The sequence below is a fragment of the Salmo trutta genome, chromosome 8, assembly GCF_901001165.1.
Source record: "Salmo trutta chromosome 8, fSalTru1.1, whole genome shotgun sequence".
Classification (NCBI taxonomy): domain Eukaryota; kingdom Metazoa; phylum Chordata; class Actinopteri; order Salmoniformes; family Salmonidae; genus Salmo; species Salmo trutta.
In genome coordinates, this window is record NC_042964.1 from 51,085,922 (window position 1) to 51,102,339 (window position 16,418).

Sequence of the window (16,418 nt, forward strand, 5' to 3'; positions counted from 1 at the left end):
ATTTCTCTGAACACGGGAATTGTCATCAAATTCACTGGGATGAAGAAACAATACTCTGAGCCGCAGCTCTATACTTCTTGTCAAACAGAGAGAACTGATGCTGTATACAGGTTGTTTGGGGGGGGGGGCGTAGGTGACTTTTAACCATCCCTTTGGTTCCCTCCTGTCTAACTCGTTGTTAGATCAACGTTTGATTCAAATTGGATGTTAGGTACTATATTTATGAAAAAAAGAAACGTCCCTTTTTCAGGACTCTGTCTTTGAAAGATAATTCATAGAAATTCAAATAACTTCACAGATCTTCATTGTAAAGGGTTTAAACCACTGTTTCCCATGCTTGTTCAATGACCATAAACAATTAATGAACATGCACCTGTGGAACGGTCGTTAAGACTACCCCCCCATGTCTGTGGAACTTGTTTCAGTTTTGTCTCAGTTGTTGAATGTTATGTTCATTCAAATATTTACACATTTTAAGTTTGCTGAAATAAATGCAGTTAAGAGGACGTTTTTTTTGTTTTTATTGCTGAGTTTATGAATCCTATAAATTAAAATGACCAATTTGTAGATCAAATTATATTTCAACAAAATGTTGCAGGAATGGTAATCATATCTGTTTGTAACACAGAAAGGATTTCAGAACATTCTGAGATGGTCTGTGTCGATATCCTCTTAATTGAGCTTTTTGATGTGGAACGACCCTATAAGGTGGTGGGAAACCGGACCAAACTGGTTTCTTTACAGGAAGAGTAATCACTTTAACCTTTGTGTGTGTTGATTGGAAGCAGCTGTCTCTCAGACATTACAGGACATTGGAGGTTAACAGCAGGGCAACGGGGCTAATTACCTCAGTCTAGAGAGAATATAGTATAGCTTTACACAGTAGTAAATCATAGAATAACACTGACACAAACAGCACATGGACACACACACACACACACTGTATGTTGAAGACACACACACACACATTGTACTCACACTGTATGTTGAAGACACACACACACATTGTACTCACACTGTATGTTGAAGACACACACACACATTGTACTCACACTGTATGTTGACGACACAGATAGATCTCTTGCGATTGCTTGAGTTCTTTGATAACAGTGAAACTACATGAGTCCAGTTGGAATGTCATCCTCAGTGAGATGTAAACAGTTCTACCAGCTAATCAATAGACCTCCCTGTCCTGCCGTGAGTCAATAGACCTCCCTGTCCTGCCGTGAGTCAATAGACCTCCCTGTCCTGCCGTGAGTCAATAGACCTCCCTGTCTTACCGTGAGTCAGTAGACCTCCCTGTCTTACCGTGAGTCAGTAGACCTCCCTGTCTTACCGTGAGTCAGTAGACCTCCCTGTCTTACCGTGAGTCAATAGACCTCCCTGTCCTACCGTGAGTCAATAGACCTCCCTGTCCTGCCATGAGTCAATAGACCTCCCTGTCCTGCCGTGAGTCAATAGACCTCCCTGTCCTGCCGTGAGTCAATAGACCTCCCATCTCCCTGTACTACCGTGAGTCAATAGACCTCCCTGTCCTACGTGATCAATAGCCTCCCTGTCCCTACCGTGAGTCAATAGACTCCCTGTCCTACCGTGAGTCAATAGAACCACCCTGGTCCTACCGTGAGTCAATAGACCTCCCTGTCCTACCGTGAGTCACTAGACCTCCCTGTCTACCGTGAGTCAATAGACCTCCCTGTCCTACCGTGAGTCAATAGACCTCCCTGTCCTACCGTGAGTCAATAGACCTCCCTTGTCCTACCGTGAGTCAATAGGACCACCTGTCCTACCGTGAGTCAATAGACCTCCCTGTCCTACCGTGAGTCAATAGACCTCCCTGTCCTACCGTGAGTCAGGAGGAGATGGAGCCATTAAACCAGCTGAGGTACCTGACAAGTCTGAGAGAACCATATGTAGAGCAAAAAGTTCATTGTACCCCCAAACGCAATGCCTCCATAGAAACCTTCTGTAGGATTGTTTAAAATGATGTAGGTGACTTACTGAAAGACAAACAGAAACACAAATTCCTATGATAACCTGAGTAGAGACAAGAGAATGGCTCTTTAAGGACTTAAAGTCAGATCCTTCCATTATCATAAAAGAATGTGACGGAGGGAATTGTAAACAAAACAAATGTGACTGTGAATGAATGTCGCCGACAACTATCTAAGGTGACTTCCTATCGCAAACTGAATTGTGGACCCTACCCTGGAATTCCAGCATAATATCTCATCCACAGTGGAAAGCTGTTTGGAATCAGGACAAAATCACCAAAAAAGAAGTTGAATTTCTGTGTGAAATTTCCCAAGTTACTAACTTTCTATTTACCGTCACTAAATTACACAAACAAGTGTCTCCTCCTCCAGGTTTCTCCTCCTCCAGGTGTCTCCTCCTCCAGGTGTCTCCTCCTCCAGGTATCTCCTCCTCCAGGTATCTCCTCCTCCAGGTATCTCTCCTCCAGGTATCTCCTCCTCCAGGTATCTCCTCCAAGGTGTCTCCTCCTCAGGTGTCTCCTCCTCCAGGTTTCTCCTCCTCAGGTATCTCCCTCCTCCAGGTATCTCCTCCCTCCAGGTTCTCCTCCTCCAGGTAGATCCATTGTAGCAGCAATCAGCTCTGTGACATCCAACATCTCACCATTTGTGGATCACCACATTAAACCGATGGTGGAGAATTTCCCATCTTATGTCAGACACTAGTCACATGATCTCATTGATAGAGGGCAATGCTAAAAAAATTACAAACTTGATGCTGCAACGATGAAAAATCTCAAAAACCAAGAGATGAATTACTAAGAACTCAACCCAAAGAAGAAAAACAACACAACCGTCCTTTTTGTACTAAGTACACCAAGGGTTCGGAGAAAATTAAACCAATCCTGAATAGCACGGGCATATTCTGCAATCAGACAAAACATGGCACACCTCTTCAAGGAACCCCCCACTGGTGGTCTATAAACATGGTCGCAATATTGGGGATAGTTTGGTGAGATCTGACCTGCCCCCTGAGCTCACTCAGACACTCTTCACACTCACTCCAAATGGGAACTACAAATGTGGCTCATGCGCGCAGTGCAATAAGACCTATAAATCGTCTTTCTTCAGATACCCACATACAGGTCGTAAGATCCTGTTAGGGGGATCATCTCATGCAAGACCAAGGGAGTAATCTATCTCATCACCTTTTCATGTGGAAAAGCCCATGTAGGACAAACGAAAAAGGACAATAAAAAAAACGCATAGCTGGACACCGCAGCTCAAGTCCGGTTGTAAGAACACTTGACTATTCAGTAGCAGCTCACTTTGTTGAAGCTAACCATTCACTCTCCTCCCTCAAATACACAGGCATGTTGAAGCTAACCATTCACTCTCTCCCTCAAATACACAGGCATTGTTGAAGCTAACCATTTCACTGCTCCTCCCTCAAATCCAAGGCATTGTTGAAGCTAACCATCACTCTCCCCCTCAAATACACAGGCATTGTGAAGCTAACCATTCACTCTCCTCCCTCAAATTACACAGGCATTGTTGAAGCTAACCATTCACTCTCCTCCTCAAATACACAGGCATTGTTGAAGCTAACCATTCACTCTCCTCCCCTCAAATACACAGGCATTGTTGAAGCTAACCATTCACTCTCCTCCCTCAAATAACAGCATTGTTGAAGCTAACCATTCACTCTCCTCCCTCAAATACACAGGCATTGTTGAAGCTACATCCCTCTCTCCCTCAAATACCACAGGCATTGTTGAAGCTAAACCATTCACTCCTCCCTCAAATACACAGGCATGTTGAAGCTAACCATTCACTCTCCTCCTCAAATACACAGGCATTGTTGAAGCTAACCATTCACTCTCCTCCCTCAAATACACAGGCATTGAGCATGTTGCTCTACCAAGGAGAGGTAACATGAGATCCTACTAGTACAAAGAGAGGCTTACTGGTAATGCTGTCTAAAAACATTGGTGGTCTGAATACTGACTTTGATCTCAGGCCCTTCTTATGAACAAATCTTTCTTTTATGAACAAATCTTATAAATGGATATATTCTTTCTACAGTTTATTAGCATACACCTAATATGTTCCCCTGTTGATGACGCTCATTATACAGTAAGGTTGAACCAAAAGATTACATGTAACAAATATGAAATGAAATATGAAACAATTATGTGAAATTGAATTGAACAATAATGTATGTTGATGCTAAAATGATGTACAATATTCATTTGTTTCAATATAATAACAATATCGTAATGTATTGAATATGCCATACTTTATTATTTTTTAATTTTTTAAAGTTTAACTAATTCATTTTAATTAACTTAATCATTGGACACACCCTCACTATTGTCATTGGTTACACTAATTGCACTGTTTGTCTACATAACCTGGTTCAAGTATTCATGACATTACCCTGAGGAAGACACGGTGATGCTGAAACGTTGGGAAATACCCATTCAATTGCTGAGAGTTTATACATGGAGTTTGGGACTTTCTTTATTTTGATAGTTTATAGTTTATTCGCCGTTAGTCAGCACCTCCACACAAAAAACAATTTCTGGGTGTGCGCCAGCTCATCTATTTTAACACACACACACACACACACCACACACACACTGTGTGAGCATGCAGACACACACACAGAAACCGACAGGCCGAATCTCTGAAACCCACAACCCCAATCTCCCCAACCACCCAGTCAGTCAGACGGTCACGTTGCAATATGAGAAACCACATCACATGGTTTATATGACTTATATTATGACTCAATATATGTGTGTTCTTCTGGAGTTGTGTGGGCCTAAGCAGCCGAGAGAGAAGGTTTTGTCCAGAGTTGTGAAAGAGGAATCAAATGATCAGCCTTGTGCTGATGAAGGAACACACACACTGATGAGTAACAGTCGTCACGCAGCAAAGCCCCTTACAACACTCTGAGTGCTGACAATAACAACTAATGCAGCCCCATCGGGTGAAACACAGTGCAATGCTGTGCCGGCATCTTAGGAGATATCTCCTAAGGGAGGGGTGTGTGTGGTACAGGGAGTTATGGGTAATGGGACCGTTACCCAGCTCTAATCTGGAACTGGACCTCCAACAATCATAACTAAGTCCCAGTGAGAGCTGCCACTGTGGTGTCTAGCTCTACTATTTCATCATAACAAAGTCCCAGTGAGAGCTGCCACTGTGGTGTCTAGCTCTACTATTTCATTCATAACTAAGTCCCAGTAAGAGCTGCCACTGTGGTGTCTAGCTCTACTATTTCATCATAACAAAGTCCTAGTGAGAGCTGCCACTGTGGTGTCTAGCTCTACTATTTCATCATAACAAAGTCCCAGTGAGAGCTGCCACTGTGGTGTCTAGCTCTACTATTTCATCATAACAAAGTCCCAGTGAGAGCTGCCACTGTGGTGTCTAGCTCTACTATTTCATCATAACTAAGACCCAGTGAGAGCCTGCCACTGTGGTGTCTAGCTCTACTATTCATCATAACAAAGTCCCAGTGAGAGCTGCCACTGTGGTGTCTAGCTCTACTATTTCATCATAACAAAGACCCAGTGAGAGCTGCCACTGTGGTGTCTAGCTCTACTATTTCATCATAACAAAGACCCAGTGAGAGCTGCCACTGTGGTGTCTAGCTCTACTATTTCATCATAACAAAGTCCCAGTGAGAGCTGCCACTGTGGTGTCTAGCTCTACTATTTCATCATAACAAAGGTCCCAGTGAGAGCTGCCACTGTGGTGTCTAGCTCTACTATTTCATCATAACAAAAGACCCAGTGAGAGCTGCCACTGTGGTGTCTAGCTCTACTATTTCATCATAATGGTTTCTCAGAAAGCTTACTTTACTTGGGTTTTTGTGAGGAGACTGGAGGGCAGAGCCTGAGTCCCAGTTTGCGTTGATTCTTACTCTGCCCCTCTGTTCTGTCCCTCTTTAAACGTTGTTATGCCACTGATTCATACTGTAGATCATCTTCATCATTGTGGTGGTCTGAGCTCTAACACCATGTATGGAGCTTTTAGGACTGTTTGTTTTCTTCAAAAGCCTTCAAGACTGTGTGTCTGTTTGATAGCTCCACGTAGAAGTTGCCCTTTGTCACAGGTCTAAAATCAGCTTACTTACATACCTTCCTTAACTTCCATTAGGAGGAAAAATACCAACTGACCTTAAATCAGTGTGTAAATGTAACTTCATTCTACTCATGGGCTTAAGTGTCCCTGACAAGCCCCAGAACTCACTGAGATATTACCACTTTGTTCCCACAAAGGTATTTCAGGAACAGACTGAAGTATTTCTGTGTTGCCTTTGGGTAAGAACACACTGTCTTACTAATACAGAAGAGAGGAGGACAGGACAGTAGGACAGGACAGTGGAACAGGACAGAAGGACAGTAGAACAGGACAGAAGAGAGGAGAACAGAAGAGTAGAACAGAACATTGTGTTTCTCTGTTTCTCTGTTCCTGTTGGGCTGGTACTGGCAGAACATCAGGTGTGTAGAAAGCCTTCTACCTAATCCCCTGAGAGAGAACTTAACGCTGTGTTGGTATATTGTAAACGTCTTCATGGCTGGTTTGCACCAGTGCCTGGGGAGGAGCCATCATTAGGACCAATAAGGACTGTATTATCCCCCAGCTCCAGCAGCCTTCCTGCTGAATGGTAAATCATCTGGAAGTGTGGAGCAAAGTATCAATTACTGACTCTGGTCCCAGATCTGTCTTAGCCTGGTCCCAGATCTGTCTTAGCCTGGTCCCAGATCTGTCTTGTAAGTCGCTCTGGATAAGAGCGTCTGCTAAATGACTTAAATGTAAATGTAAAAATGTCTTAGCCTGGTCCCAGATCTCTCTTAGCCTGGTCCCAGATCTGTCTTAGCCTGGTCCCAGATCTGTCTTGTAAGTCGCTCTGGATAAGAGCGTCTGCTAAATGACTTAAATGTAAATGTAAAAATGTCTTAGCCTGGTCCCAGATCTCTTAGCCTGGTCCCAGATCTGTCTAGCCTGGTCCCAGATCTGTCTTAGCCTGGTCCCAGATCGGTCTTGTAAGTCGCCTCTGGATAAGAGCGTCTGCTAAACTGACTTAAATGTAAATGTAAAAATGTCTTAGCCTGGTCCCAGATCTCTCTTAGCCTGGTCCCAGATCTGTCCTTAGCCTGGTCCCAGATCTGTCTTAGCCTGGTCCCCAGATCTGTCTTGTAAAGTCGCTCTGGATAAGAGCTCTGCCTAAATGACTTAAATGTAAATGTAAAAATGTCTTAGCCTGGTCCCAGATCTCTCTTAGCCTGGTCCCAGATCTGTCTTAGCCCTGGTCCCAGATCTGTCCTTAGCCTGGTCCCAGATCTGTACTTGTAAGTCGCTCTGGATAAGAGCGTCTGCATAATGACTTAAATGTAAATGTAAAATGTCTTAGCCTGGTCCCAGATTCTCTCTTAGCCTGGTCCCAGATCTGTCTTATCCTGCAGAGCCGGATCCCAGATCTGTCTAGTAGCCTGCTCCCAGATCTGTCTTAGCCTGGTCCCAGATCTGTCTTAGCCTGGTCCCAGATCTGTCTTAGCCTGGTCCCAGATCTGTCTTAGCCTGGTCCCAGATCTGTCTTAGCCTGGTCCCAGTTACTGGCTGTTTTCATCCCTTCTAATAAAGGAGATGAAGAGGTTTATGAACCTGGTAAAGGTCAAAGTGCTCGAAGTGCTAATAGAGGATCTACAGAGATCATGGTGGTGTTGGATCTCATTTTAACGCTTCATTTAACATGTTTCTGCTGAGGATGTTGCTTTGTTCACTGGGTCAGAACCTTATTGTCCAATTCACTGGGTCAGAAGGAAGGGTTCCCTTTGGTCACATCCAAAGATTTTGGTTAGATCTCACAACAACCCACCCAAAAGTTTTGGGAAAAAGTTTGTGAGTCGTGTTGAGTTTTTGCGAAGAGGAGCTTCTCTGCCCCCATGCTGAGGGCATACCATAATGCAACAGGACACCTTTGTTACCTTGGCACTGTGCCACTCCTCTCACTCCCTTTGATTCGAGGGGAGGTTGACTACCGAAAAACTGTAGGCAGGGATGAAAGGATGAGGAGAGAAGAGGAGTTTGCCCGCGAAGCGAATGCTGCATACGCTTCTTTCTTTTGAAAAAAAACCAACTTATTTTATCGGCCGTGTCAAATTCACTGATCCACATCTCAACATCAGGGGAGTTAGGGGAGCGAGTGAATTGATTTTCCTCCTTTATATTTAGTGGGAAGGGAAGGATGAGGATGAATAATAATGAAAGTGGAAGGTAGGAACGCTGAAGTAGAACTGAATAACTTAGTGCAAAAAAAATCATTTTTAGAGATGTTATTAAACATTGTAAACCTTAATGTCTTCATGTTTATTTCATGTGTCTTGTTATTAGCTGTTGAAACGTCCCTCAGGCCTGTCTGTGATTACTAAGTTACAAAGCCACAGAAACACTAATAGGATGGAATGATTAAGATTAGGAACTAATTATTATTTTCCCCTTATCTGTATTTTATAAACAACACTCTCTCCCCTTTCTCCTCTCTACTCTCCTACCCTCCTCCTTCCGCTCTCTTCTCCCCCATCTCACACCTTCCTCCCTCTTCTTCTTCTTTCTCTCTTTCTTTCGCTCTCTCTACCAAGTTACAAAGGGACATAAAGAGTAACAGAATAATTTTTTCCTCTCCCCCTCTATCCCCCTCCCTCTCCAGAGATGGCGTGGCGGTGGGTCCTGGCTGCCGTCTTGGCGACGTCGTCTCTCTCCCTCCTCGGCTCCGCCTTCAACGAGTTCACCTCTGACACCCTAATCAACAACGTCGTCCAGGACCCAATCACCAGCCGGCTGTACGTGGGCACGGTCAACACCCTCTACCAACTGGACCAATCCCTGCACTCCGAGGCACGCACCAGAACAGGACCCGAATTGGACAACCGCCAGTGTACCCCGCCCGTGACTTCCTGCGAGGAAGCAGTGGAGACAGACACCATAACAAGCTGCTCCTCATTCCATCCATCCAAAGACATCTTGATAGTGTGTGGGAGTCTGTACAGAGGAATCTGGTTCTCTGAGGAACCTGTCTATGTAGAGCAAGCTGCTGTACTTCAGCGATACTAAAGGAGAGAAGTCGTATGGGGGCCAGGCTGCTGAGGGAGAGTGGTGTCAGTAGTAGGGGTAATGTCTTACTACTTCAGCAAGGACAAGCAGAACTTCATCAACCGTCTTCCTGGTAGGGGACTAACCGGACCGTGATATCACAGTAATATAATGTCATTTAGCAGACACTTTATTCAAAATGACTTGTATAAATGTTTTACCTATTGGGTGGTCCAGGATTCAACCCATTATCCTGGCGTTGCAATCTCAATGCTGATGATGTATCTGGAATTTAAATTGTAAGGTACTAGATAAGTGATATTCCAATGTTCTGTTCCCTCGTCCTCGTCCTAGGTGTGTAAAGGTTATGGCAGCCACGACTGTACCAAGCGAACCATGTTGTATTTACTTCCTGTTCACCATGGTAACTTGTATTGCCCCCTCTCTGTTCTCTTCAGGGTGGCTAAGGGCTACGGCAGCCATGACAGCACCAAGCTGATCAGCACCCGTATCCTCAGGACATTCATGACTGGGTGATGTTCGACAGCATCATCGAGGCCTCTGCCGTCCAGTCCAACCCCCTGTCAGCACTGCGCTACCTCCATGACTTTCAGACACGTCTTCAAGGTGAGGGAGACGGAGAAAACCCTTTTACACACACAGCACTGTGAAAACTTCCCCTCAGGGCTTGTCTGTGAAAGACAAATACTGATTTATGGAAATTTAATAGCTCTTCTCTCTCACCCTTTTTCTCTCCCTTTTTTCCACTTTCTCTATTTCCCCTCTCTCTTTTTTTATGTCTCTTCTTCCAGGACGAGGGCTTTGTCTACGTCCTGTTCTCCAGAACCCTGGGCGCCCAGGATTCAGGAACCAAGAACTTCACCTTTATCTCCAGGATGTGTGAGAACGACCACAACTACTACTCGTACACGAGCTCCAGCTGAACTGCAGCGCGGGGAACAAGTACAACAAGGTCCAGGCAGCCTACGTGGCCCTCCCAGGAGAAGCCCTGGCCAAGAATATGAGCTCCTCTGGCCAGTACGGACCGGTTGGAGCCCAGGATAAGGTATGCATTTATTTTTCCCCCTCTAACAATTTAAACGTAATCCACTAACCAGTTCAATTCTATACCCCAATTCAATTATATAACCCCTAATAGACTTGTCCTAAGGGGACAAATAGTTTGTTTGAATTAGATTGAATCCCACAAATAAGTTGGACAGATAAAGCAGCATTTCACCTTTACTTAAAGCAGGCAAGTCTGGAACCGTAAGAGCAGTGAGTTAAGAACAGTGACTTGTGTATTCCTGTCAGGTTGTGTTTGTGGTGTTCAGCTCGGATGACGACAGCTCGGCAGTATGTATGTACCCACTGAGGGCCATCAACCAGAGACTGGTGGAGATCATAGGAGCCTGCTACCGCACCAAGGGACAAATAAACAATAAGTCTGCCGTCTACTCACCGTACTCCTCCAAGTCAGACGAGCTGTGTAAAATTGAAAATGAAGGTTTGTAGCCTTACCAGCACCCCCAGTCAAAGTAGTCCCCTCTGGTAGAGGAGGCGAGAATTTATCTGGGGTCAGTTTTGAAGCAATTTAGGTTTTTCAGTTTACCTTGATGTTATGGTCGTTTGCTCTTCTACAATGAACTTTACAAGAGGATGTAGATATAATGTAATAACTGCTTACATTATCACTTCTACCTACTAATGAGATAATGTATCTGACATTGATTCCTCCCCTCTTCAGAAGGCATGGTGACCACCCAAAGGTGTGGTGCTGAGTTCCTGGCCCTCCCCGCTGGCCAGCAGGGCAGAGTTCGCCCTGGCAACCGACCCTGTTTCACCAAGAAGGGCCTGATGACCGCTGTGGCCGTCGCTGTGGAAACGGAGCACGCCGTTGCCTTCCTGGGGACTACTTTAGGAGAGGTACTAGCTAACAGTGATGGACATTCCGAGTCTTTTCGTTGAGCCAGGTCTTTTGGCTCCCAAACAGATCTTTGTTCATATGTTCTTACAAATGGATGAAAAACATGAAATGTGAAGCCTAAAGGGTTGCCTGCCATTATGTCAATTGTGACACGAGTTCAATAAATTGTTTACTTGACATTTTTCCGCCTTTGCAAAAAAAATTGCATGGACCACAAGGTTTTCTCAAAAACTACAGCTGACCCTAACTCCCAGATAATGGTGGAGGAGTTACCATCTTCAGAGAATGTTCTCTAACTGAACTCCAGATAATGGTTGAGGAGTTACCAGTCTTCAGAGAATTGTTTCTCTAACTGACTCCAGATAATGGGTGTCTGGAACTCAAACCGCAGGCAGTCACAGGGAGCCAATCGGAGACAAATGAACAGCTCGTTCACAGATGAGATTCAGTTCTCGACGTTCCCCCCAAAAAGAACCGTTCAAAAAAGAGCCGTTGGTTAGCGACTACCTGTCACTACCACCTTACTACTGACCCGTCACTACTAGATACCACCTTACTATTGACCCGTCACTACTAGCTACCACCTTACTACTGACCCGTCACTACTAGCTACCACCTTACTGTTGACCCGTCACTACTAGCTACACCTTACTACTGACCGTCACTACTAGACTACACCTTACTACTGACCCTCACTACTAGCTACCACCTTACTACTGACCGTCACTACTAGCTACCACCGTACTATTGACCCGTCATACTAGCTACCACCTTACTACTGACCCGTCACTACTAGCTAACACCTTACTATTGACCCGTCACTGCTAGCTACCACCTTACTATTGACCCGTCACTACTAGCTACCACCTTACTATTGACCCGTCACTACTAGCTAACACCTTACTACTGACCCGTCACTAGTCACTACTAGCTAACACCTTACTACTGACCCGTCACTACTAGCTACCACCTTACTACTGACCCGTCACTACTAGCTACCACCTTACTATTGACCCGTCACTACTAGCTACCACCTTACTACTGACCCGTCACTATAGCTAACACCTTACTATTGACCCGTCACTACTAGCTACACCTTACTATTAACCCGTCACTACTAGCTACCACCTTACTATTGACCCGTCACTACTAGCTACCACCTTACTATTGACCCGTCACTACTAGCTACCACCTTACTACTGACCCGTCACTACTAGCTAACACCTTACTACTGACCAACCACTACTAGCTACCACCTTACTATTGACCCGTCACTACTCTACCACCTTAATGTGACCGTCACTACTAGCTACCACCTTACTATTGACCCGTCACTACTAGCTACCACCTTACTATTAACCCGTCACTACTAGCTACCACCTTACTATTGACCCGTCACTACTAGCTACCACCTTACTATTGACCCGTCACTACTAGCTACCACCTTACTATTGACCCGTCACTACTAGCTACCACCTTACTACTGACCCGTCACTACTAGCTAACACCTTACTACTGACCAACCACTACTAGCTACCACCTTACTATTGACCCGTCACTACTAGCTACCACCTTAATGTTGACCCGTCACTACTAGCTAACACCTTACTATTGACCCGTCACTACTAGCTACCACCTTACTATTGACCGTCACTACTAGCTAACACCTTACTGACCCGTCACTACTAGCTACCACCTTACTATTGACCGTCACTACTAGCTACACCTTACTGTTGACCCGTCACTACTAGCTACCACCTTACTACTGACCCGTCACTACTAGCTACCGCCTTACTATTGACCCGTCACTACTAGCTACCGCCTTACTATTGACCCGTCACTACTAGCAACCACCTTACTATTGACCCGTCACTACTAGCTACCGCCTTACTATTGATCCGTCACTACTAGCTACCGCCTTACTATTGACCCGTCACTACTAGCTACCACCTTACTATTGACCCGTCACTACTAGCTACCACCTTACTATTGACCCGTCACTACTAGCTACCACCTTACTATTGACCCGTCACTACTAGCTACCACCTTACTACTGACCCGTCACTACTAGCTACCACCTTACTATTGACCCGTCACTACTAGCTAACCACTACTACTGACCCGTCACTACTAGCTACCACCTTACATGGACCCGTCACTACTAGCTACCACCTTACTACTGACCCGGCCACTACTAGCTACCACCTACTATTGACCCGTCACTACTAGCTACCACCTTACTATTGACCCGTCACTACTAGCTACCACCTTACTATTGACCCCGTCACTACTAGCTACCACCTTACTATTGAACCCGTCACTACTAGCTACCACCTAACTAAGACCCGTCACTACTAGCTACCACCTTACTACTGACCCGTCACTACTAGCTACCACCTTACTACTGACCCGGCACTACTAGCTACCACCTTACTGTACCTGAAGACCGTCACTACTAGCTACCCCTGTACTACTGACCCGTCACTACTAGCTACCACCTTACTATTGACCCGTCACTACTAGCTACCCACCTTACTACTGACCCGTCACTACTAGCTACCACCTTACTACTGACCCCGTCACTACTAGCTACCACCTTACTATTGACCCGTCACTACTAGCTACCGCCTTACTATGACCCGTCACTACTAGCTACCGCCTTACTATTGACCCGTCACTACTAGCTACCCGCCTTACTATGACTCGTCACTACTAGCTAACGCCTTACTACTGACCCGTCACTACTACTTACCGCCTTACTACTGACCCGTCACTACTAGCTTAACCGAGCCTTACAACTGACCCGTCACTACTAGCGACCACCTTAACTATTGACCCCGTCCTACTAGCTACCACCTTACTACTGACCCGTCACTACTAGCTACCACCTTACTATTGACCCGTCCTACTAGCTAACACCTTACTATTGACCCGTCACTACTAGCTAACCACCTTACTACTGACCCGTCACTACTAGCTAACACCTTACTACTGACCCGTCACTACTAGCTACCACCTTACTATTGACCCGTCACTACTAGCTACCACCTTACTGTTGACACCGTCACTACTAAGCTAACACCTTACTATTGACCCGTCACTACTAGCTACACCACCTTACTACTGACCCGTCACTACTAGCTACCCACCTTACTACTGACCCGTCACTACTAGCTAACACCTTACTACTGACCCGTCACTACTAGCTACCACCCTACTATTGACCCGTCACTACTAGCTACCACCTTACTGTTGACCCGTCACTACTAGCTACCACCTTACTATTGACCCGTCACTACTAGCTACCACCTTACTACTGACCCGTCACTACTAGCTAACACTTGTCTTTCTTACTAACACTGTAACTGATTTTGTCAATCACTTGTTTTTTGAAGAAAGTTTACTTGAGGAAAGCAATGACTATGATATGTGGTTGGTCCTTACCTACCTTAGTTAATGAACTGACTACAGTTGCTCTACATAAGAGCGTCTGCTAAACAGAACACGTCCTAGCTGGAATGTTATTCAATAGGCTGCTCTGACTTGTATGGATTAACCTTAATAGTTGACTAACGTCTTCTGCATCGACCCGGCCGCCTTTTCTGTCTTCTTTCTGCTAATGTAACGTAGGTGTTGAAGCTGCACCTGTCGGCCAGTCCAGAGGTGTACGGCCGCGCCCCTGGGGAGAAGACCGGGGACAAGGTCAACAAGAACCTGCTGTTTGACACCAGCCTCACACACCTCTACATCACCACAGAGAAGAAGGTAAGCCGGCATCTTAATGTGGAACTTTATTCCATAGCGTAGATTTATCAGTGTGAGGTATTCCATGCATTTTGGTTAGTACCATGTCAAAGCAATGTTTGAATCAGCCATTATTGTTTTGCTCATAGATCACCAAGGTGCCAGTGCAGGCGTGCCACCTGAAGACAGACTGCAAGTCCTGCGTGGCACAGAAAGACCCCTACTGTGGGTGGTGTGTGCTGCAGGGCAAGTGAGTACAGTACCAGTTATGTTATAGCCAATGTTCCCTCTAAGCTGCGTGCAGCTCCTCTGGGACTGCCGCGCAGAAGAAATACCAGCCCGTACAGAGAAGCACGAGATTCAACTTAACTCAACTTTCTAGAGTTCTCGCCCTTAGTTAACACTATCAACGTTTCCCTTCACTGTGGAAATTGTGATTTGAATCAACACTTTCAATGCAACATACCAAAACAAAACAACTATGCAAGATTGTTTGTTGTAGGCAGAACGCATCGGAGTAGGGTTCTATTGCATTGACAGGCACGACTGAGCTCGAATACACACACTGGTGCGCCTAAACCAATCAGAGCTGCATATAGCCACGTGCACATTTGTTCGTATCCTTTGCTAGTTAGTGGGTTATTAGCCCTGTTATAGATACTTTGTTGTCAACAATGGGGAGGGATTGCTTCCAACAAGAGCACAACACCTGTACATTTCTAGCCATCTTTGAAAAGCCAGTCAGGTTAAGATATGTTTTATATCTTAAAGGGGCAGTGTTGTATTTTGAGACAGGCTTGAATAAGCTAAGTGGCCAATAGGCAGAGGGTAGCAGAATTTGGCTGATTCTCTGTAATATGTTATGGGAATAATAATGTATTATATTTAGAAAAGTGGTTTCTTAGAACAACATTTTCAGTCACCTCCTTGTCTGAAGGACAAGTGGATAACAGGTTCATGTCAGCCCTGCATGTTTTTTTCAAAAGTCTCATGGAATGTAGTCCTACATTGAACGCCACACATTAGCTGCTACTGTAGGCTGAATGATAGAACAGCATGTTAAAAATGCTATGGGATTAATTTTTTCCATTGTTTTGATGGTAGGCCACTCTGGTAGGCCTACATTATGATCAAATAGCCACAGTAGCCTACTTGACCACTGTTAAAACTGTAACTTAAAGCGGGTACAGCCTGTGGTCACAGTAAATGCGTGCTGGAAGTTGCACAGAATTTTCACAAACGTTCAAATTTGCGTTCAGCAGACTAGTAGTAATGCGACTAATAGTAAATGCGTTAGCTAGTAGTGACGGGTCAATAGTAAGGTGGTAGCTAGTAGTGACGGGTCAATAGTAAGGTGGTAGCTAGTAGGTGACGGGTCAATAGTAAGGTGGTAGCTAGTAGTGACGGGTCAATAGTAAGGTGGTAGCTAGTAGTGACGGGTCAATAGTAAGGTGGTAGCTAGTAGTGACGGGTCAAATAGTAAGGTGGTAGCTAGTAGTGACGGGTCAGTAGTAGGTGATAGCTAGTAGTGACGGGTCAATAGTAAGGTGGTATCTAGTAGTGACGGGTCATAGTAAGGTGGTAGCTAGTAGTGACGGGTCAGTAGTAAGGTGGTAGCTAGTAGTGACGGGTCAATAGTAAGGTGGTAGCTAGTAGTGACGGGTCAGTAG

General features: G+C 45.1%; 1 pseudogene; it reads left to right on the plus strand.

The window, feature by feature from the left end:
* Positions 1-16,418, plus strand: part of LOC115199183 (plexin-B2-like) — a 213,584-nt pseudogene that overhangs the window by 139,205 nt on the left and 57,961 nt on the right.